Source organism: Triturus cristatus, chromosome 2_2, assembly GCF_964204655.1.
Source record: "Triturus cristatus chromosome 2_2, aTriCri1.1, whole genome shotgun sequence".
Taxonomy (NCBI): Eukaryota; Metazoa; Chordata; class Amphibia; order Caudata; family Salamandridae; genus Triturus; species Triturus cristatus.
In genome coordinates, this window is record NC_140582.1 from 1,077,993,628 (window position 1) to 1,078,017,051 (window position 23,424).

At 44.6% G+C, this 23,424-nt stretch overlaps 1 protein-coding gene across 8 annotated transcripts in view; it reads left to right on the forward strand.

The window, feature by feature from the left end:
- Positions 1-23,424, forward strand: part of CTBP1 (C-terminal binding protein 1) — a 2,306,313-nt gene that overhangs the window by 1,367,760 nt on the left and 915,129 nt on the right. The gene's annotated exons all lie outside the window — the stretch shown is intronic.

Genomic DNA, 23,424 nt, shown 5'->3' on the forward strand with positions numbered 1-23,424 from the left:
ATGGGAAGGTATGCCTCATTACCGAATCGGTAAATACCGATTCGGTAATTACCGAATTTTACCGAATCGGTAATATTTACCGACTCATTACCTACATAGCATTTACCACTTCATAAATACCGAATCGGTATGATTCGGTATTTATGAAGTGGTAAATGCAAGCCCACCTACATAAGGCCCGTAAACTTGTATGGGGAAGGACGGGAGAGAGATATGCTTCCCAAAAAAAGCTCCCCCCAAAGCCGGAGCTTCTCGCAAGTTTGGATGTGCTAGAAAGTGAAACAGAACTACATTTGGACCAGATAGAAAGGGAATAAGGACAAGAAAGAGGACAGACACAGAAAGAAAGGGCAGACCGGAAAATGAGACAAAAAAGGTACACCTTCTATGAGCAGGAAGAGGAGGAGCCAAAGGAGGAAAGTCATGACGAGAAGTAGAACAAGAGAGCACAGGGGAGATGAAGGCACATGGATGCTGAGGGTCAGATTGGCTCAGAAGGCCTACAGACCTGACAAAAGAGGACAAACTACTCAGAGAGCAGGAAGAAGAGCCAAACGTGTGGTTCGTAGAGTGGTGGACTCCTCCAGCTGCAATTGAGACAAAATGCACTCTACAAGCCGGGAGTATTAAGGCCCTGTTCGATGGTGCCGAATAGTGTAAAGGAGGAGAAGGAGTGGGAGTTGTAGAGAGTACCAGGCTGGCCACAGCAAAATGTAAACATTCCACCCAACAGAGTAATAACTGGAAAACCTTCAGGTGGCATCATGAACAAAAGGAACCTGACTCTTAGAACTAATACCTGTAGCAACCTATTGCTCAGTGAAGGTTATTATAAAATGAAATGAAAATGGCACTTATAGAGCGCATGGCTACCCTAAGGCCTCCCAGCGCTAAGAACCAAGCCTAGCCAGTGATCGCTTTAGATCATGGGTACCCACAAACTTTCTCTCGGGGGCCAAATTTACAGTGTGGTTTGTGGCCGAGGGCCGCACCGGTGGGGGCGGGGTCAGAGGGGGAGGGGCGGGGCTAAAGCAAAAAAAAACTTGTGACCATGAGGTTGAACACAGGTCCCTGCAGCAGACGCCTTCGTCCACTGAGCCACCAGACCCGGCATTCACACATCTCTCTCTCTCTCTCTCTCCCTCTCCCCCTCCCTCCCCCTCCCTCTCCCTCCCTCCCCCTCTCTCTCTCTCTCCCTGTCTCTCTCCCCCGTCTCTCTCCCCGTCTCTCTCCCCTGTCTCTCTCCCCCAGTCTCTCTCCCCCCTGTCTCTCTCCCCCCTGTCTCTCTCCCCCCTGTCTCCCTCCCCCCGTCGCCTTCCCTCCGTCTCCCTCCTCCCTCTCTGTCTCCCTCCTCTCTCTCTGTCTCCCCCCTCCCTCTCTGTCTCCCCCTCTGTCGCCCTCCTCCCTCTGTCGCCCTCCTCCCTCTGTCGCCCTCCTCCCTCTGTCTCTCCCTCTGTCTCTCCCTCTGTCTCCCCCTCTGTCCTCTCCCTCCCTGTCGCCCTCTCTGTCTCTCCCTCTCTGTCTCCCTCCCTCTGTCTCCCTCCCTCCGTCTCCCTCCCTGTCTCCGTCTCCCTCCCTCTGTCTCCCTCTCCCTCTGTCTCCCTCCCTCTCTCCCTCTGTCTCTCTCCCTCCCCCCTCCGTCTCCCTCCCGCCGTCTCCCTCCCTCCATCTCCCTCCTTCCGTCTCCCTCCCTCTATCTCTCCCTGTCTCTCTCCCTGTCTCCCTCCCTCTGTCTCCCTCCCTCCCTCTGTCACCCTCCGTCTCCTTCCCTGTCTCCCTCCCTCTCCCTGTCTCTCTCCCTCCGTCTCCCTCCATCTCCCCCCTCCGTCTCCCTCCCTCCGTCTCTCTCTCTCTGTCTCCCTCCCTCTATCTCTCCCTGCCTCTCACCCTCCCTCTGTCTCTCTCCCTCTGTCTCTCTCCCTCTGTCTCTCTCCATCTCCCTCCCTCCGTCTCCCTCCCTCCGTCTCCCTCTCCCTCCCTGCCTCCCTCTCTGCCTCCCTCTCTCTGTCTCCCTTCCTCTCCCTCCCTCTCCCTCTCCCTCCCTCCGTCACCCTCTGTCATTTCACCCCGGGCTAAGACAGCTTCCCAGAACACACACACAGCCACACCCGAGTACTTCCCAGGTCTTTAAAAGACCATTTACATGTTAATAAAGCTTTGTTGTATTTCACCTCTTAGGCCCCTGCATCTCCACTTTGACAATCACTGGAATCCCCCGGCCCCCACAGAGCAGAGTCTCAGAGTCCGGGCTGCTGCAACCGGCAGTGTTTGCTAACACTATTTAAACTTCTTTTTTAAAACACAGGTAGGATGTCTGCATGGTCCGCGGGCCGCCAAGGAAGGCTTGCCGGGCCGCTGGCGGCCCGCGGGCCGTACTATGAGTAACCGTGCTTTAGATGGTCGGGAACAAGAACGTCTTTAACTGTCTGCGAAAGGCAAGGTGGATTTCTTCCAAACTAATGCGGTCTGGAAGAGCATTCCACCTCTTGGAGGCAATATAGGAGAAACGTTGGCCCCCATCTCTGGCCCTGTAAATTCTAAGTGCTGTGGCCATCTGTATGTTTTCTGAGCAAAGAGCTCTGCTGGGATGGTAAGGGGAGATGAGACTGTAAAATTGGTGGGGCTATGGAGGCCATAATCTTGTGGGTAATGCAGAGGGATTTGAACTGGATCCTCTCTGCAATTGGCAGCCAATGTATAGAGGCTATAGATGCTTGCGCAGATTCTCTGCGGAGGATATGTAAAAGCAGTCTAGCTGCACAATTCTGAACCGGCTGGATTCTTTTTATAGTGGATAGGGGAAAGCCCAGATAAAGTGCATTTGCATAGTCCAAGCGAGAAAGAATTAAAGCCTGGACCAGCAGTTTCTTTGCGCTAAAGGGGAGTAAGGGTAGGACTTTCCTTACCACCCGAAGTAATCCGTAGAAGCAACCTGCTTGGCTTGTACCTTCATGTCTAGCTTGAGATCCAGCCAGACTTCCAAACTTTTTATTTGTTCTTTGGGCGGGGGTATGCAGCCCAGGCATTTAGGCCATAGGGGGGTGGAACCTTCTGGAGAAGGTTTCCCCAGAAACATCGTCTGTTTTTGCTCCATTTAGTTGTAGAAAGGAGCACTCCATCCACGCCGATACTTTTTCCAAACAATTAGCTAGGTTGTTTGGCTTGTTTCCAGGTTGATTAAGGGAAATATCAATTGAGTATCGTCTGCGTATGTAATAATTTGTATGCCAAAGGGTTCAATAATTTTGGCCAAGGGGCTCATATAAATGTTGAAAAGAGTGGGGCTTAGGGATGAGCCCTGCAGTGCCCCACACCTCAATGGCATACTCTTAGAGATGGAGTTGTCCTCGAAGACCTGGAATGAGCGGAGATCTAAAAAAGACTCCAGCCACATTAGCGCAGTTCCCGAGACCCCTGCCTCTCTGGTCCTGGATATCAGCAGTTGATGGTTCACGGTATCGAAAGCCGCACTCAGATCTAAGAGGACGATTGCTGCCGAGCCTCCGCAGTCTAACATTTTTCTAGTTTCCTCAACGACAGCAATCAAAGCTGTCACTGTGCCCAGATGGGGTCTAAATCCTGTTTGCGTTGGGTGAAAACAGTCATTTTCCTCCAGAAAGGTGGATAAAGTGAAGTTGACATGTTTATCTGCAATTTTTGTGATCCCTGGCAGCAATGAAATAGGGCGATAGTTGGAGCAAACTTTAGGGTCCGCCCCTACTTTTTTGAGCAATGCTCTCACCATGGCTTGTTTCCATAAAAAGGGGACAATCCCTGTACCCAGAGACAGATTGATGAGTTTTAAAATAGTGGGGGCAACTGTTTGGAAAACTTGGTTCAAAGCAGTAGGAGGGGCCATGTCCCTGGGAGAACCGGATTTTAGAGTACTAAGGTAAATTTTAAGAGAATTAATATCCAGAGGCGGAAAGATCTCCAGTCTAGTCACTGGTGGATCTCCCCTGTTTTCCAACGGAGAGTCATTTGGAAAGATAGTAGCAGAAGGGAATGCTAGGTAGATAGATTGAATCTTTGTATGAAAGAACTCTGCTATATCATTGCAGTGTCCTATACTATCAACCTCAGGTAAGGCTGGCGATAGAGGGGTGGTTAGTGCTTTAAACATCTTAAAAATTTCTCGCGGGGCATTAGATGCTGAGGAGATTTTAGTTGCGTAATACTTAGATTGTGCTTTACTGATTTCTGATTTATACAATTTTATAGCTTCCCTGAAAACATGCTTCGTCTCGTCTGAGAAATCTTTCCTCCACTGTCTCTCTGCTTGTTTGCACTTAAATTGCAGTTCTCTTGAGACCAGGAGTGTACCATGCTATACTCTTTCGGCCCTTTTTGTTGAGTCTCAACTTTTTAGGGGCCACCAAGTCCAAGGAGGCTTCAATCCATTCATTAAATTCATGATTCGCTGATTCTGGGTCTCCTTCTAATAATGGGCGAGTATTATTAAGGCTAGTTGCCCATGACTCAGTAGAAATCCTGGACCAATTCCGGCTGAGTTTCTTAACTGTACCTGCAGGAGGCTTCCTGGTCGGTGCAGCCCAAGAAAAATATATCAAATAATGGTCACTCCAAGGTAATGGGGTGGGGTTATCCACTATTAAATTAGTGTTAGTAAAAATAGGGTCAAGAAGGTGACCTTTAAGATGAGTTGACCCATTTACTTTCAGTTTAAGGGACAGAACCCCTAAGCTATCAACCAGTTCCTCCACATTAGTTGAGGAATCCTCATCAAAACGAATGTTCAGGTCTCCCAATACCGAGAAATTGGACAGGGAGCGTATTAAATTGGCTATGTTTTCCGGTAGATCAGTATTAAAATGGCCGATGGCTCCTGGAGATCAATAAATTAGGTGTGCGAAAAACTGATAGCGAAATAAATACTTTCACAGTCGCGAATCGACACCTCATTGATCCGACAGCTAAATGTATCCCCTGTGAATGATAGCTTCTGCTTAGTGTCCGATCTTGTCTTTGGATAACATAGCCAGGTGGGAGTGCCTGGACCACAACTGGGTCTGACCAACTGGAGAGCCAGGTTTCTGTCAAAAATACTGCATCCGGGGTTTTTTCTTCCAATATTAGCCTGATCTCCATGGCGTGTTTGGCCAGCGATCGGCAATTAAGCAGGCACATTTTATAATCTCCGATGGGTGGGAGGATCTTACCTCCTACACGATGGGGGTCAAGAACAAGGGAACAATGCGGGCACTTGTTTATTACGAAGGGCGGCCCAAGACTATAATGGCAGATCTGCGTACCCTTGAGGTTGGGCAGCTGTGACGCCATATAAGAACAGGATCCAACCTTGGGGGAACCAGGGTTCCTGGCCCCTGGTCCCGGTCGGGCGCAGACTGGTTTGCCTTTGGCGCACCAGCGGCGCATCCGCTGCACGGCTGCGTCATCCGCCCCTTTTGAGTCCGGGGCGAGAGCGCCAACCAAAACAGCTGAAGCACTGACCTGTCCCTCCAAGATGTCTGCCACCCGCCCGGAGTATTGGACACAACTCCGTCCCCCACACAATTGCAGTAAGTAAACATGCAGATTAGCAGTAAAAGATTTTAAAAGTATCTTGTGCAAATTAGCAGTAGCGTTTTAAAAACAAAATGATCTGTGCGCTGCAGCCGAGATTCGGACTGCATGCGTCACCTCTGAGCCTGGTTCTGGCAGATAGATGAAAAGCCAGATAGTGAAAAACGCCTCCCCCACGCATCATTAAACCTGTCCGCACTCAACACTAAGGATGGGCGTAATGTGCGTAAGGGACCTACGCGGAGAGGCACGGAGATGGAACCAATCTCCGCACTCTCTGCATAGATCCGTAACGCACATCCCGCCTCCTGCCCGCAGTATTAAATACATTAAAAAATCAATTTTTAAATAACCTTATCGGCGGAGCCCTTGCATGTGCAGATCCCAGAAGAAGACGCACTGGAGGAGGATGGAAGCCCGGGGATGCCGCCGATAAGGTAAGGTTATTTAAAAATTGATTTTTTTAATGTATTTACTACTGCGGGCGGCCAACTTCCGTTATGCCCAGAGTGTGCAGAGATTTGCCCTGTTTCTCCGCCTATTATCACGGAAGGGCAAATCTCCGCACATTCCGTGGGCGGAACGGAGTTGTCCGCCCACCCTTACTCAACACCCCAGATTGCCCATACAGGTTAAGGGGACAGTTGTTTTCTATTTTTCTTCCTCGTGGTTTGTTCCCGCTGTTGGGAGCAATATAGATTTTTTGCTGCATAAAGCTGTGGGGAGTCTTCTATCTGACCCTGAAGGAGGACAGAAAATACCCAAACCCAGACATAACGAGCAAAGCATCAACAGCAGGCTCAATGAGAAGAGAAGACATTTTATTGAAACTTCTATGTTCCCCTCAACTTATTCGATACCTTGTTTAGTTCTTTCTGAGGGGGCTTTGCTGAGAGGAGGAAGATCCACCTGGTGTCCTGAAAAAGAGGAATCAAGAAGCCATTAGTGAATTCTGAGAACTTAATTCTAGTGGCAAAGTTCATATGTGGGATGCAAATACATTCAGCCAATAAACTGAGAAGTCACGAGAAACCGTAGAATGTTGTGGAATTATAAATCCCCACCACTCCACAGAGCTGTATTCAAGAGTGGTCAAACTGGTTAAGTTAACTTTACGGTTTAATTTGTCTCAACGCTGGAAGATACCATTCAGGTCTCCCAATTAATTTCAAAAGTCACGAAGGACTATGTGAACCCGTCTAACCCGAAGAGGCAGAGCCATTCTGGCAGCATTTAACTGTCCACTAGTCCGGAGGACAACACCTACTTCCCGGCTAGGACTTGTGCATCTGTTTCCAGCGATTACTGAGAACCCAGTTGAGTAGAGCACTTCGTGGACGGTGTTTTTACCACCTTGAATTCTACCTTAATTCTTCTGGTGTGACATAAAATCTGTTGTGGAAAACTGTTTTTAAGTGACTTAAAAGCTGCTTTTTATGCGATTATTAATTGTGAGACTTAGCTCATAAGTATAAAGATGCCTTTACCTGTAGCTACTTTTTAATTTTGTGCTAGCAGCCATTTTGATTTTCATTCATGGAGGACATTTTATCTACCTGTTTTCTTGGTCCCATAATACCACTGCAGTATCCCAGATTTAATAAGCTTTGTTAGAAGTACTTTTAAATGGATATGGATATTTTGAGTTTTACTTGAAGCAATAAAATACTTCGTTAATGCTTGTGTAGAACCTGTTGTACGTTGTTTCTTAAAACAGCATTTTGGCTTCTTTAGAAAGCTGATCTTGTAGTACGTTCCAAGTGCCTGATAGTGGCAAGATGATTTTCGAAAGAAGGCAGCCTGGTTGTGATTTTCACTTCTGGCTGTCTGAGGGTAAATTCCTATACATCGAGCACTATATTGAACCTTTAGTTGAAACCAGTTACTGTGTGTCTCCAACTTCACCCTAGAAACCCATGACTGACAAATACGCACCTTATTCAGTCATGGACAGTGCAGTCGTGGTGACATTGTTGAGACTTGTGTGTTACACAGATCTGACCAGCTACTGTGTAGTCTTGTAACATTCTGCAAAGACTATTTAGTTCAGATGACTTTAAGAATGCCATGCTAGTTTGTTAGGGGGATTAAAGCAATTAGTGGCACAGTATTTATACTTGATTTCCTTCTCTTTCATGGGTGCTCCGTGGCTTTGTATTTTCTGAGTAATAGAAAGCATTGTGTGGGACAGATCGCTTTCCTCTTTTGCTGTCCCAAGCAAAATACACTTAAAAGCATTCGCCTGAAAACGTTTTTATGGTCTAGTCTTCTTGAACAAGTTGCTAGAAAGCTATACGTTTACAAAGGAACGCGTGTGCTGCTACTATGAAATGTACATAAGGTGTCCTTCTGTGAGTAATGGAACATTGAAGAGACTTACTAATGGGGATGCAGCCAAGCCTCGTTCAGTGGTCACCACACACCTACATGCCAAGGATTGCCACAGTGATCGTTATTTTATCACACCTGTTACCGCTAATGGTTTATGCAAGTAGATTCCATAGGACTACATATTCATTCTAATAAGAGGGAGAAGAGAGGGGAATGGTAAGAGTCTGGGTATAGCAATGTAAAACCCACAGAGCTCTCAGATACAATTAGCTTAGTTGAGTACTTAGGTCCCTGGATTGAGGTATCTATAGTAGGAAACTGTCGAGGTTTGGCGCTGTGAAGGTCTCCCCAGTTTCCGTCTTCTTTACCCAGGTAAGGGAAACCTTCTCTCAGTACACACAATACCAAATATAAATATGAAAGGTGTCCAGTTACCCCTTGCAAGGGTTCCCCTTTGAAAGAAAAAGTCACAAAGGGCAGAAAAAAACCTCTGCAATCGGAGTAATTTTTGATTGTAGTTAATATTTTTTTCATTAATTTTTTTTAATTGGTTTTTCATTAAAATGTTACAACTTAGAACTATTACTCCATCAAAGAGCACAGGGCAGCATATCCTTATATGTTACAGTATCAAGTCGGTCAATTGGGTTCACACAAATAGGACTATAAACACAATCACTATTGATTCCATTTCTAGATTGCAATGGTGCCCAGCCAACAAGACTAGACCCCAGAAGCATTCTAGAAGGGTTGACGCATAAATAGGAGCTATTCTGGTATCTGTAGTTCACTACTTGGTCTTGTCGCTTGCACCGACTCTCCTGTTTACATCGTAGGCATTCTACAAGAGCTACTGATGTACAGGTGCCAATATGTCCTTGGACCTGGAGTTTACTGGCATAAGTTCCCAATATGATGACAGTTGTTAATTGCAGAATGCTACATCCTGCAGCCAGTCTTGACACTTTTGGTGCTGGCCCAGGCTATCATCACATGGTTACTCTAAACCTGGCCAGCACTAGGAGAAGCAATGGCAATTTTTTAGGTCGAGCCTCGGCAGCACCTGCGCTGCTCTGCGAGGCATGCTGTATTCGGGTATAGACTTGAAGCCCCACCCACTCTCTGCTCATATTTGTCATTGGCTTGTGTCAATGCCCTTCGTAAATGCTAGCTTCTGATTCATTAATAGGCTTGTTAGTCCCTCCTTGGTACCGCCTTGTCTTCATTTGTAACCTCCCATGAGGATTGGCCCTTTTACTTCTGTTACATGCTATGTCTTATTTTGTATGTAAGCACTATTTTCTTTAAAGTTTCTCCACTGCAGGCATGACATGCTTTACTGCAACATTCAGCGCGCCATGCGCTCTTTCACTTTCCATGCAGCCTGGGAAAATGGCCGCTTATTTGAAATTAAATAGTTTTCGCATTTACAAGAGTTTGAGCTATTGGCATTGTAAATGACAATTCCTTTTATTTATGTGTTAATGATCAAAATGGATAAATAAAAGGCATTGTGTTTTACAATGCCAATACCTGAAACTCCTGCAAATGCGAGACCTATTGCATTGCAAATGCTTGTGTTTCTAGGCCGGAAGTTCTCTCTCAAAACCAAGCAGCACAATACACCGGAAGAGTGAGGACTATTTACTCGCCATGTCTGCAATGGCTCTTTCTAGCTCCTCCCAGTATCGTTGTATGCTTGGGCAACACCAAGTGCAGAAAATCGGCTTAGGGATGCCCCACCTCATATAACGATAACTCTCGCAACCGCAATGTATGCAGTTTTTTAAGCTTGTGGTATCTATAGTCTGTGCATATATTTGAAGTGTATGAGTCTGAACTTTGGGGAAATGCCCTAGTCTGTGCATATATTTGAAGTGTATGAGTCTGAACTTTGGGGAAATGCCCTAGTCTGTGCATATATTTGAAGTGTATGAGTCTGAACTTTGGGGAAATGCCCTAATCTGTGCATATATTTGAAGCGTATGAGTCTGAACTTTGGGGAAATGCCCTTCGGTTGCCAGCAGCAGAATTCCTATTTCTTGTCTGATAGGACAAGATGCAGCTCCTCTTCGTATATTTGCCTGCCTGTCAAATGGCACACATGCATTCTTTATCTCGGTCTATATAGTTATATATAAACTGGATACTGGATTTTTGGGTGCGAGGGTAGCTAATACGTTCTGCAGAGTGTTAAACCTGGGTGGTGCGGCTGGGAAACCTGGGCTTTGGGTGTGGCAGTCCTCACAAATGTCATAATATAGAAATGTGTTCGACATGGTTTGGTTCTCGCGCCTCAGGATTACTTCTAGGGAAATAAAAGTGCAGCCGTGGTGTATGTCCCCCATATACCTTGGGCGAACGAGGCAAAGCTATTTTTCCTGCAACACGTTCAAATGTCGGAGGGTAAACTAAGGTTAAACACCAGGGTTACACTGGAAACCTGCATCACCACAAGTCCAGTCCTGACCAGAAGCTGGTGCTAGGCCCACGGCACAGCGTCCTCAGTATCTGTTTCTTTTAACGCGCTCTTTCTTTTAACGCAGACAAGAGTGTTTAGCCTCTGCAGCGCCTTTTTTTGTCAGTCTCAGTAGCCACATGTGGTTGGATCGATGTTGGGAAAGCCAGCACTATATGTATTACACCTTCACACTTAAGTAAAATCATTTGAGCCCCGACGTAAGGCCACTCTTCCTGTACAGGTGGGTCAAGATTTTCCATTTCAGTCTGGCTGTTTACCAGCCCATGCTAGTCGGGAGAGGAGAGGCACTTTCTTTCTAAGTTTTATATAGCGCGATCTTGACCCGAAGGTATCAGAGTGCTTTACATAGCACCAGTTGCGTTACAGACGGACGCATTAATTTTTGTTTGGCTCAGGGAGATCAAGTGATTTGCCCAAAATCACAGGGTGTTGAGCACCCCTGCCGAGACTCGAAACCGGCTTCCCAGCTTCGAAGTTGCACGCTCTAGCCATAAGGCCACATCCTCTTCCCTTTCAGGAAGAAGGCTGCGTTGAGAAGGATGGATGGGGATATGTTTGGAAAAAATATAGAATTTTTTTGCAGTAGTCATTTTTGCCAATGAGAAGCATCTGGCCATTGACGGGCAGCTTCATCCGTTTGTCAATCTGATGTTCCGGGTTAGCCAGGACTTTGCTGTAGTTTCCCTAATCATTTCCTGAACGGTTCTGCTAACCTGGACGCCCAGGTGTCTAAAGGGCTCTTCTGACCACTCTAGAGGATATTCTAGCTCGCACTGGTGAGTGCAGTTTGTTCTATTCATTATAATTGATTATTCCCACTCAATGTAATGCCACATAGTTTCATAAATCTGAGGAATTCACTGATTAGTGGTGCTACATTTATCTGGCCGCTTCACGTATAGTGTAACATCGACATAGTCCATATAAAGTGATATTAATACATACCTGGCTGTGACAGCCAACCCTTTCTCTGCATGATGTTATTGCAGTCTGGCTGCGAGAGGCTCCATCATAAGAGCGAACAGAAGTGGCGAAAGGGGACCGCCTTGCCAAGTCCTTCTTGCTCTTAGCAGTGGGGCAAACAGCACTCCGTGTTGCCGTATTCCGGCCACTGGTAATGTATATTGTAACCTCACCCATACCAAAAATCGACGATGACCAGCTTTTTCAGTAAGTAAAATTGATACCGCGTCTCTATACAGATAAATGCTTTTGTTGCGTCCAGAAAGACTGCTGGTGCGTCACATTAAGGATCAATTCATGCAGCATTGCAGATCATGCCTGGAAAATTGCAATCATGTGATGCTGGCCATGTCACTTACAAAAACAACAACCATTAATGCGAGCAATCCGCATATGGAGCGAATTGAATTAGGAGCGTGCCACTTCTGTCTCTGGGTTGTTGTTTAGTCATTACTGTTTAGGGACCCTTCATTAGTTGGTAGTTTATAGTTGAGGTTGAAAGGCAAGGCACTTAAACCACCCTGAAACCAGGGTTGACAAAGAGCCAAGCATAAGATCTTCCAGAAGAGCGAACCCTAGAGGAATTCTGCTACAAAAAAGGATCTAAAACTCATGGCCCAAAAAAGCAACATAGTGGGCCATGAATACAACAAAAAATCAGGCATCCCGTTTACACTCCACTATATGCCTCCTACACCAAGCGCTCGATAATGCGGGTGGAAGATCCTGCCAAGCAAAAAAAAAAGACTCCAGGAACAGCAAGGCGAACCTCTCACCAAATACTGGGCATGAGAATCAAAGACTTTCTGTCTGTGAGGCCAAGGTATCATGCGGTTTACTAGAGTGGACTCTGACACAGATAGCAAGAGGTGAGAAGAAACAAGAAATTTAGAAAAAGCCATAAGCCCAGGAGTGTCCTGGTGCAGCATTGGAGGCCATAAAATGTGTCAGCCCAAGCATAGGAAAACAGGCATGCTCTGCAGGTAGGCAATTCCTTTGCCCACAGAATTGCGGGAGCTCCACTACACTGGCAATGGTAAGTTGGGGAGTCGGATGTTCTAGCTGGACCCTTTACATTGAACACAGAAGAAGGGCCTGCCACAATGGTGGCAGGAACCTTTGCAGGAAGTGAAAAACCTGAGACCAACCTGTTAAGGTGGCGAGAAGGATGTTTTCTTGGGAATTGACTACAACTTCCAACATTCATAGCAACCACTGAGATCTATATGCAGAAATCCTCCACTCCTCCTCCAAGCAAGCAAAAGGGGCAACAGCAGTGGTAAAGCTTTGCTGGAATAAGCTCCTGCATAGGCAGAGAGGCTAACAAACAAGAGGACATAGCCAGTCTGACAAAGAGGGAAAGGCAGGCAATGACCTTCCTTGGGAAAAGACATGACAAGCTATTTGTTTTGGAGCACACAATATTTGCATATGAGCATTAGCTGGATGACCAGTGGGCTCACTGAGTTGGATAATCCACTGATTGGCAGTATGGGGCAGCAGAGGAGACTATTGCAACTGTTACAAGGGAAACTAACAAAGGTGACACAATTCAATTACCTTTATTGGGTACCTAGAAAAGTCGTATCGAGGACATTTTACTAGAGCTAGAACGGTCATGCTATAGGGATCGCTTTGATCAATGGGACTCTACACTCATACGTTTTCCCGTTGCAAAGGGAACCTTGAATCTGAAGTGAAGTTCACGAAATTGATGAGGATATTGTAACTTCTAAAAGGGATTTTTGGAAAAAGAAGAAAAAGCTGTGATTTCTCAATCTTTTGAGAAAAGGAATAGAAGTGATTCTGAGGGCAGCTACTGTGAAGAGAGATCTGCTTTGCTAAGGGTCTAAAATGTTCTTGTTTCCAGAAGTATGCAGGAGCTAATAAAACAGCCAGCAAACCATGGGGCCGTGGACTCCATTTTCCATGGTTGAATGTGGGTCCCTTGTGACAAAACCTCTGTCTGTTCCAAGGTAAAGATGGCTTTGGTGTTTGCACAAATTTTTGGGATCACAGGAGAAGAGTCGCAGACTCAGACCTAGATGAATTGATTGTTGAGGTGGAGTTGCACTAAGTGTGATACTGTTCTTTTCGGGATTTGACTTTGTGTGAAATTCCTGACCTTTTTACTTCAGGCTAAGATGGCATTGGTCCTTACGACTTCAGTTCTGTGATGTAGTGTGTTGCAGGTTCTTGGTGTGATAATAATGCATGTTACATGCAAGACGGGCCTTATTGTGTGTGACCATGACTTCAATTAATGTTAAGGAATGCTGGTCATAGTCTGCTTTTCTAGGCCCCAAGTCTACTTGTTTGGCAGGTACATCTAGCAGTATGTGCTAGATTACCATATTTTCTGTTTAGAAACTCCAATGTTTTCTGGCACTATTTAAACTAACAGGTCAAAGAAGGAAAACTATCTACTTTTCTGGTGGTGATACAGTGTCTGAAAATGAAGATGACCTTTTAAAGATCTGTTCTTATTCATGCGAGGAATAGTCTTACAGAGCCAAGCAGGATTTATTCCTCATAGGTCCAAGACATAAAGCCTACGGGCCATATTTGCTCTCCTGCACCATCTACGCTCTGACCACCCAGTGTTGGTACTATTTGTGGATGCAGGGAAGGCATTTGATCCCCTGGTACAGCCCTTTATGCTTACAGTCTTTGATAGCTTGGGAGAGGAAGATGAAGTAATAAACTGGATCTCCTTGTTACAGGACCTCACACCCAAATTAAAGTAAATGGACATATGTCACCCTATATTAATATCACAAGACAGAGATACCTACTATCACATCCCTTAATAGTCGGTGTTTGAACCCCTTGCTTTTGTTCTCCTTGAGCACACCTCAATTTGAGAGGTAGATGTTACACATTCTCCCTATACGCGAATGACACCCTCTTTATGTGAGACAGACACCCTGGCCAAAATATTACCCCTAGAATTGGAGAGATCTTTTAGACGGCACTCAGTCGGCCTTGAAAATGAACTGAACCAAGTTGAAGCTGTTTCCCCTAACAGGAAGACCAAAGCTAGAATACCCTTTTAGACGGCAAAGAGGACTCGGGCACATATTTTAGGATGGATCTACACCTGCTGTTTGCATGGAATACGTTTCAGCCAAACCGATTGGCATTGCCAGTGCTTGTTTTTTTTATGCAGTGTAGCATGTGCTCTCGTTGAGTGAGCTGTTGTCTGCAATTTTAATATTGTTGTGTGAAACATTGTAAAACTATATCATGCTGGCATAGGCCACACAATTATAAATGTAGCAAGATCTGGAATGTAAAATTAGACAAATCAGAAGAAAGATTTGTACTATTAGTATTAAGGTCTAGCTTTAGGCGACTTTGTAGTTCACCACCGACAGAAAATGTGTTGTGCTTCGACTTAATTGATTTTCCTTGTCGAATATTTTAACATGATCTATAGGACGGAATACAGATGAGCACTAAGCGGCTTCCTGAAAAAAGTACTTCATGAATATTCGTTCTCAGTAAGCCATAGGCCATATTGTGACATTTGAAACATTTATACTGAAAAATCCCAGCATATTTTATCATCTGTTAATATGTTTAACAACAACTCATTGGGAGAGTGCCAAAACATATTGTAAGTCTCGTTTGCTAGAACTGAGACATAAATAAGTGTGCGCTATATAGATGTGTATCATTCTGGAGGCTGCTGTTCTGTTCAAGTCAACTTTATTAGTTTGGGCTGGAGCAGCCTGTTCTGTTACATCATCTAAATCTTTATTCGATTCAAAGAATCATCAAAGCTTATTAAACAAGTCTTTGTATATATTATAATTTACATTTGTCTAAATATAAACATAAAAACACATTATATTTACAAGGGTCTAAGTAGCAAGACTTATATACTGCTTAAAATGTATCCTTTTAGTCTTGACCCCTATTGCACTTAATTTCGTTAAAATTCTTCTCGATACAGTACAAAGATAACAATTCAGTCAGCACCAGCGGACCAATTTGGGCTCCACTGGTACTAAGATTTTCAGATGATTCCGACTAAAACCTTTAAAAAATTAAAATGCATACAAAATTCTTTAAATCCATTTTTTAAACTTTTTAAAATGTAAGCCCATTCCTATATCTTATACGACTGACTGCTAACAAAAATTTACTAATGCCAAATACAACAAGTTGGGCACTGTTAGTTTTCAAAATTCTAAGGGACTCTAAGTAGCTCCTGATGTTCAGACTTCTGCACAGGAGCTTGAGCCACTTTTGTCTGGGTCTAGCATATGCTGCGCAAAAGAATAAAACATGCGCAGTATCCTCATTAGCACCTAATGTACACAGTGAGCATTTAGGATCACTAGCCCTCAGTTGAACTTTTGCCCATTTAGCTGCAAAAGCATTAACTTGTAGGGTCTCATACCTGAATTTCATATAGAAGGACTTTTCCAGTTGTGGTTCAATCTCATCTAGAAAGGGCTCAAAGCTCGGAATCAGTTTAAAAGACAGAAATTGAGTAGCCAGTCTCCCCAACTCAGGATTTAAAGTGACTTTGTGCGTTATGAATTCCCAGTATATAGATTTGATCTCTCTTTGAATCAGGGGTCAGCAGACTCTGGGTTGCCCAGTATTGGCTCAAACCTATATCGGAGAGCAATTTGCAGCTGTGGGCCAACCAGGGAAGAGTAACAAATGTGTCCAAATGCAGGATCTCCCTCAAGGTCTGCCTGTAAATCTCGAATTCCTCCGTTGTCCAAATTCTAATCCAATAGGCCAATAGCCTCCATACAGCAAGAAATCCTATTCTTTTTATCCCAATATCATATGTAAGAGGGATCATCGGTGTATTTTTGGGCATACGTGTAAGCATTCTCATGATTTTATTTTCCCCAATGATGAGAGGCTGAAGATTTTCTCCCCCATAGCTCAGATCCATAGAGTGAGGCTGATTGAGCTCTGGCTTTATAAACTTCTAATGCGGGAGTGATGGCCTTTGATGAGGTAGAGTGCTGTTTCTTCACTACAGGAATAGAGTTCTGCATTAGGATTGTGTTTGACTTATTTATTTGGGACTTCCATGTAAGTTTCAAGTCTAATGTGACACCAAGGTATACAAAATTTGGGACACATTCCAAAAGCTCCCCATTCAATGTTAATTTTTTTCTGAAAGTTTTTATGTGGGTTGATAGCCATGTATTTCGTTTTATTGGCGTTTATCTCAAGTCCTTTTGTCTTGCAATAATTATCAAGGCTATCAAGTACGTTTTGGAGACCCCTAGGTGTTTGTGACAACAGTATTGTGTTGTCTGCAAAGGTAAGGGCACAAATATGAGTGCCTCCAAGCTTGGGGGAATCGTGTAAGGCTGAGTGTAGATGTTCTACCATGTCGTTTACATATAATAGGAACATGGTTGGCGCCAGGACACAGCCCTGGTGCACCCCTCTCCTAATCTGGATTTCTTCCAACAGCTCTCCTCTGGGACTCGTGAAGTCTTATGATCTGATCTAAAATCTTCTCTGGGACTCCCTGACTCCGTAATGATTTCCATAAAAGATCTCTGGGAATAGAATCAAAAGATGCCTTCAAATCTATGAAGGCAACATATAGGTGACCATATTTTATCTTTGTGTACTTTCAAGCTATACTGGAGAGTCTAAATACTTGATCTATTGTGCTTATTCGCTGTCTAAAGCCAGCCTGACAAGGTGAGAGGATGTCTTTCTCTTCCATCCAAGCAATTAGCTTGGCCATAATTTGTTTGGCGTACACCTTTTGGGTAATATCGATCAGGCTGATAGGCCTATAATTTGCTGGATCATCCCTACTAACCTTTTTGTGGATAGGGACGATCTCCCCCTTCCATGTATCTGGGATAGGCTCTCCCCTAGCTATTGCATTGCACAATTGATTCATATAAGGAGCCCAAACATCTGGGGCATGTTTCAAAAGGTCCCCATGAATTTTATCTGGACCAGGCGCCTTTGCTGACTTCATGCTGTCTATCGCTAGCACAGTGTCCTCTAGACTAAATTGAAGGTGTGTAGTATGTGCTTCAGGCAAAGATACCTCAGTAAGTGTGCATGAGTCTGGGGCAAGTACATCTGGTGCGGCATAAAGCATTGAGAAATGTCTGCACCATGTACCCGGATCCAAAGAGTAGTCAGTAGTCACCTTGCTTGCTTTGTTCCCCTGTGCTAATAATTTCCAAAATTTGGAATGATCTTTGGTTTTTGCAGCTACGATGAGGTCACTCCAGCTAGCGTCCTCCAATCCCTCAGGGCATTCATACGTATCTTTTTGTAATTTGATCTTTCGATTCTGATCTGGTTTACATCTTTAGATTTTAGAGCTCCCAAGAGTCTGCGTTTAAGATTGGAACATTCCTTGTTGAACCATGGGTTCAAGGATTCTGGTCGCGATCTTGGTTTATTGGTATTCCTCTGGGTTTTAGTTGGCTGTATTTTTATAATCTCAGAAATTTTTGGGTGGATCTGGGTGAACAATATAGCCCCCGGACATGACTCTGCGTAGCCCGTTAGCAGTTCGCAGAAATTGTTTTATATGTTAGTAAGGGGCTCAACCTGATCTAATATTGTTGGCCATTTGACAGCTCTCCGATTGTTATTAACTAATGGGAGCTGGATCTCTTCTCTTAGGTTTAATGGATTCGATGGGTGTTTAGCAAACCAACTCACCGCTAGATCTACCCATAATGGGAAATTATCGCTCAGGCTATTTCTCTCCACCGCTGATGTTTTTGTTAATCTAAAACTGTTTGACTCGGAGTGAATGTGTCCTTAAGTTCATGGATCCCAAATTATCTACAATATTTTTGGCACGAAAAGTTAATTTTATGTCATCCAAGTTCCCCGTTTCTTGCCGGATGCATTCCGCTTTTAGGATGTCAGATCTTATTATAGAAGGACATTGGCGTTTATTTCTCATCCAATGCGTAAATTTGATTATTAGGGACTCTTCTTCCTCTCTTTTTTCATTGTTTAAACTTGGGACATTGGTAAGGAAAATACTGTGTGTGTTTTCCCTAGGACTAGATATGTATTGGGGTAATAGATAAGCTCCCCTTAGATGTTGGCTACCTATGACCCCCGATCTGGTCTAGCGTTCTGACTCTGCCCTTCCTGCCCCCTACGATTTGAGCCGTTTTATGTAATAAGTTAGGGGGATTGTTATTTGGTGCCCATTGACAGAGGTGGGGGGATTCTTGGCCTAGCCTCCATGGTGGTATGTAGATTATGGTTGTTGGCTGGTAAGAATTGACAGACTGTTACCAGTTGAGGAATTCTTGTTACAGGGAGCCTCTATAGGGGCGGGAGTGGGGAGAGATCTAGGTGGATACCTGTCCGCTGTTCTTGAGCTCTGATTGCAGGTGTTTTCCCCCTGGGAGGGTTACTATTCCCTTGTGTTTCGCTTAAGATAAAATTGGTTTGATGTGTTTGCTGTCCGACTATTTCCTTAAGGGTTTTTATCTCGTCTTGTATGTTGTCTAATATTTGGTGTAGGGTAACCATGAGTGTATAGATGTCTATGCACTCGGTCTGGGTCTTGATTTCCCTACTATTGGCTTTCACATTCGAAGTATCTGGGTTTTGCGTTACCTGGTCTTCCTCTTGGCAATTTGCTAGCAATGAGTATCTATTGTAACATGGTATTGTCAGGCCTTATTGTTTGGTGAGCTAGCTTGGTCAAGTGCCACTGGCCCCGACATAGTGGGGGAGGGACAAACAGACTTGCTCTGGATTTGCTTCAGAGAGTATAGAGAAATAGATACAACATTCTCATTGTTAGCATGATGGACTGTAATAGGGTCAATGGGAGGTCTGACGCCCTTTGGCTTGTTCTGTTTGTTATAGTATGATGATGTCTTTTTAATGCCATTAGATGTTAGGTCCCTTTCACCAGCTAGGATTGTCCCTACTTCTTCTATTAAGTCGTCATTTGCTGCTAGAGTACAGTTGTCAGCTGCTGACTTAGCTGGCCTACTGAGTTTTGCTAGCTTCTTCTTCCCCGTCGCGGCCTCTACGGCCTTCCTCTTGCCCATTATTGCTGCTGTATGCCGCTGGGGCTACAATTTGTTTCAATGTCCGACTGGGCTACTTAATCAGTCGACCATTGATGTAAAGATACAAAACATAAAGTAGCTAAATTATAAATACTAATCTCCCCCGAAATAACCATGTATTAGAGTCACAGCATTCATAAACAGAGTATTAAATAAGAACAATTCTGTTGATATAATCTTTCCAGTTAATGCCTCAATTAGGGTCGACACCTAAACCAGTTACCAAGCACAGAGAACAAATGCAACACTGTCCCAAGAGTCTCATATGATTTCGGACAGTGAAATGCTGTATGCTTGGTTTAGAAACTACGCGTACCAAAGGTTCACAAAAAGGGACAGGAAACTGCAAGTACGCTTCTCTTGGTGGCTGGTCAATTATAGCGAAATTTGTGATCGAATTTTCCACATCCTGGTTGCCCAAAAAGTAAACCAGATTTGTGCGCGCTGTTCGGTGTATAACTGCAGGCAGTGATAATTACACAGATAGCGAAGTCTTACCAGAGTAGCAGAGTTGTAGGCTTTGGGCTAAAGAGGGGGGCCCAGCCCTGTCTCCTCCTGGCTCTGACGGGCGCAGACGGGCCTGCCCTTGGCCCGGGCGCGGCCCGGGATCCCACGTCCCATTTTAAAGCGCCTTAAGGCGCTCTCTGCTGACGCGGTACTGGGCGCTGGTGAAGCAGGGCAGTGTGGCTCCTGTAGTCCTCCTTCGACCCGTGTCAGCAGGTGAATGCAGGAAAGCTGGCAAAAGCGGGACCCTGTTCTGTTACAAGCCTTCTGCGTTATATGCAAACACTGCTATCTACCTACTGCCACAAGTTACAACCTGAGACATTCCTTGCTATTCTAACCATATATTCCATCTAGCCTGCTTCGTTTTGAAGGCTTTCTCTTGCTGAAAATCCATGCAATAAATAAGCCTTAGGTTAGCCTCCGCTCATTTAGGTTTTTGGGTGTGAAACTGTGGGAGCAGGTCTCCTTCCCTTGAGGCAGATCCTACATTTAGTTTTCTTAGGGAAAGCTTTTGAACACTTTTTGTTCCCTTAATCTTGTTTTAATCCTCATTCTGTTGCCTGTTAAAGTCTTTAAACATTTTTCCTATTAGTTTGCTCTATAAATATCAAATAAATGTATAGGCTCTGCAGTAGTTGTAATTCGCCTTGTCTGGCCGTGAGTTTGGTAATGTCTCGACATGTAATATTGCCAATGAACATGGTCCATATAGGTTTTTTGTGCTTGGAAGTAGCAACAAGCACGTTTAGTGGGAATAAAACAGAAAGCACCACTACATTGAGCTTGGTTGTTTCAAAAAAGGTGCAGCTGGAAATATGTCAGAAATATTTGCGGTAATTAATATTTGAAGGGAAAAAGGGGGTTGGACTATTTTGGTGGAAGATAAAAGCTAATTAGTTTTACTTTGATATCCCTTTTTATTGGATCAGGAATCACATCCCTGATGAGTTCACTCAGTTTGAATTTGGTAGCCTGGACATCGATTCACCAAAATGCCTGGGGTAGCGTAGGGACATCATATACCCTTGACCTTAATGGTGTCACAGGAAGTGACATCATACAACCTTTGACCTAGGAGCCTCCCAAGAAGTCATTTCACCTGACCATAATCCTGATGATATCATAATAATGAACATTTTTGAAGTTACATAAATACATAATTAATTTTATAAATTCTTCCAGGAGAGAACAAAGGGATGCCAATGAAGGTTCAGATCTTGCTGCTCTACTTTTTATTACACTAATAGTGAATAATAAACTATTATTCACTATTAATATAATAAAAATTAGCATAAAAAGAGGTTAGAGCCCGACTTATAATGCCTTATAACCCCTGTGTTCTTGGCACTGATTTTACCACCTCTGAGACCAGTTGTTGCAAAGGCTGTGGTAGCGCTAGGTGTCGCAATGCGACCCTGGGCGACCGCTAAATGACGTCCATATTATAACCCACCTATTCACGCTACACGTGCAGAATAAAGAATATTTACTGTTGATCTTTCATCTGTTCTGTTGTTGCTGTAGCTTGTAGCATAATGTTGCAAGTTTTGTGCACTACTATGCATCTCAGTAGGTCAATGCTATACAGGTAGCTATAGTGAAGTAATAATTAAGTTCCTTGCATTTTGTGTTTCTGTGTGAGATAAAGCGTGCCATGGCCCAATCCGCAAAAACAGTTGATGGACAGAATGCAGAACAATGTCATACATTCACCCCAGTACAGAGATCTGGGCCTAAATCCATCGTTTTCCACCATGCTGTTCCAGTTTGAACCTAGCCATATGCAAATCAGTCTTGACCCTGTGCCTCATGGGAACAGTCCAGCCCGAACTGCCAAGCCAGGTCCTCCCTGGACTGGAAACAAGCATCCTAGGACCGGTTTCGGGGTTTCACCCCTCTTCAGCCAGGACAGCTTGATTACTTTGTAAATTTACCAAAATGCAACCTGCTTCAAAGGGGGTGCATGAGGACACATTTTTATTATAGCGTATTCTACTACTTGCAGTCTTGCTGATGCTGAAAGTAATGTATTGAAGTTCAAATCTATTCTAAATGAAGACGAGTCTCTCTTTAACGGCCAGCATTCATTGGGGTCCATAAGGGCCACATTAAAGATAATTGTAATCCTGTCTCGTGGTGAATGTTTTCTTCTGAAGCAATTATTTATATGTATTGTTCTAGGACAGCAGTTTTACTTTGTGCTAAAGAGGGGAGTTGTGTCAAATGCGAGATTAACATTTGTGAGAGGTTAATTAATGCAGGTTGCTCTTTGTGGGTGGGCTGTTGACATCCTCAGTGTTGACGTCCTCTGGTTTGACCTCCTCCAGTTTACCATGGCTGACATCTGAAAGTTTGTCACTATGCATATTATCCAATTTACCAGGAGTGACCTACTCCAGTTTTTGGCAGGGTTGACCTCTTCAAGTTTGGCATGTCTGATGCATTCAAACCTTATATTACTATTCTATCATGGTAGATATCGCGCAGAGGTTGCGTAATATCAGCATTAAGTGGGTAATACACTTGGGTGACGATCCCTGGAATTGAATACATTAGGTTAATAAATCACTCACTTTTTAGTCCATTTTAATTTCCACCTTTTATTATTACTTTTCCACCTTTTTCAGGATAGTGTATCGTTTTTTATAGTAGGCATCCAATACTATTAGGCTTGAGATTACTTGACGTTGGGCAGAACACGTATCTCAGATTAAGTCTGTTTTCAGTTTTCTTTTCCAACACACACACGCAATGTATTTGTTAGACGTATTCACGTTCCGTTTGAATACAGCGACCGCGCTGAGGATAGTGAAGGCACGACATTACAGGCAGGGATGGACAAGTAGAAGGCGAAGACAGCGGGAGATCATGTAAGTTGAAGCGGTTAAAACGATAGATTTACAGGCATTATCGCATGTTCACTTTTACACTGACAGGTGTAATAGTTAGCGGTCTAGCTTATAACCGGACCGCGGCACCGCATCCGCAGGCCAGGCGTGGCCTGCGGGGAATTAATCAAAGGGACCGCCCGCTCGGGGGCGAGGTCACTCCCAACAGTACACACGTGTCAGCCTCCTCACTACCAGCTCTGTGACCCCAGCCTGCGCGCTACACAGTCCGGGGCCTAAGGAGCGCTCCACTACACTGGCGACGAGGGTGGGATATCGGGACCTGCGTACCGGCCCTCACACACCTCACCGCGAGGCTGGATGGAAAAAATAATAATAATGAAGCGGATAATTGGAGTGCGCGCACACGCGTACACCAGGGCTAGAGAAAGGACACCCGGCCGACTCACAGGCAACTAAGAAGCATACGGTGAGTGCACCCCCACGCGCTCATCCGGACAGCAGCTAACACAACAAAGCCAATAAGACAATCCTGCACAAGGCCCCAGCAACGCGAGGGACACACAGGGGGGACTGCACACGAGGCCAGCCCAGCATCAGAAAGGAAAAAAAAAATCAGGACATTTTCACAGCAGCCTGGGCAGAAGGCCCCGCATAGTGGGTGATTTTTCACAGGGGAGCT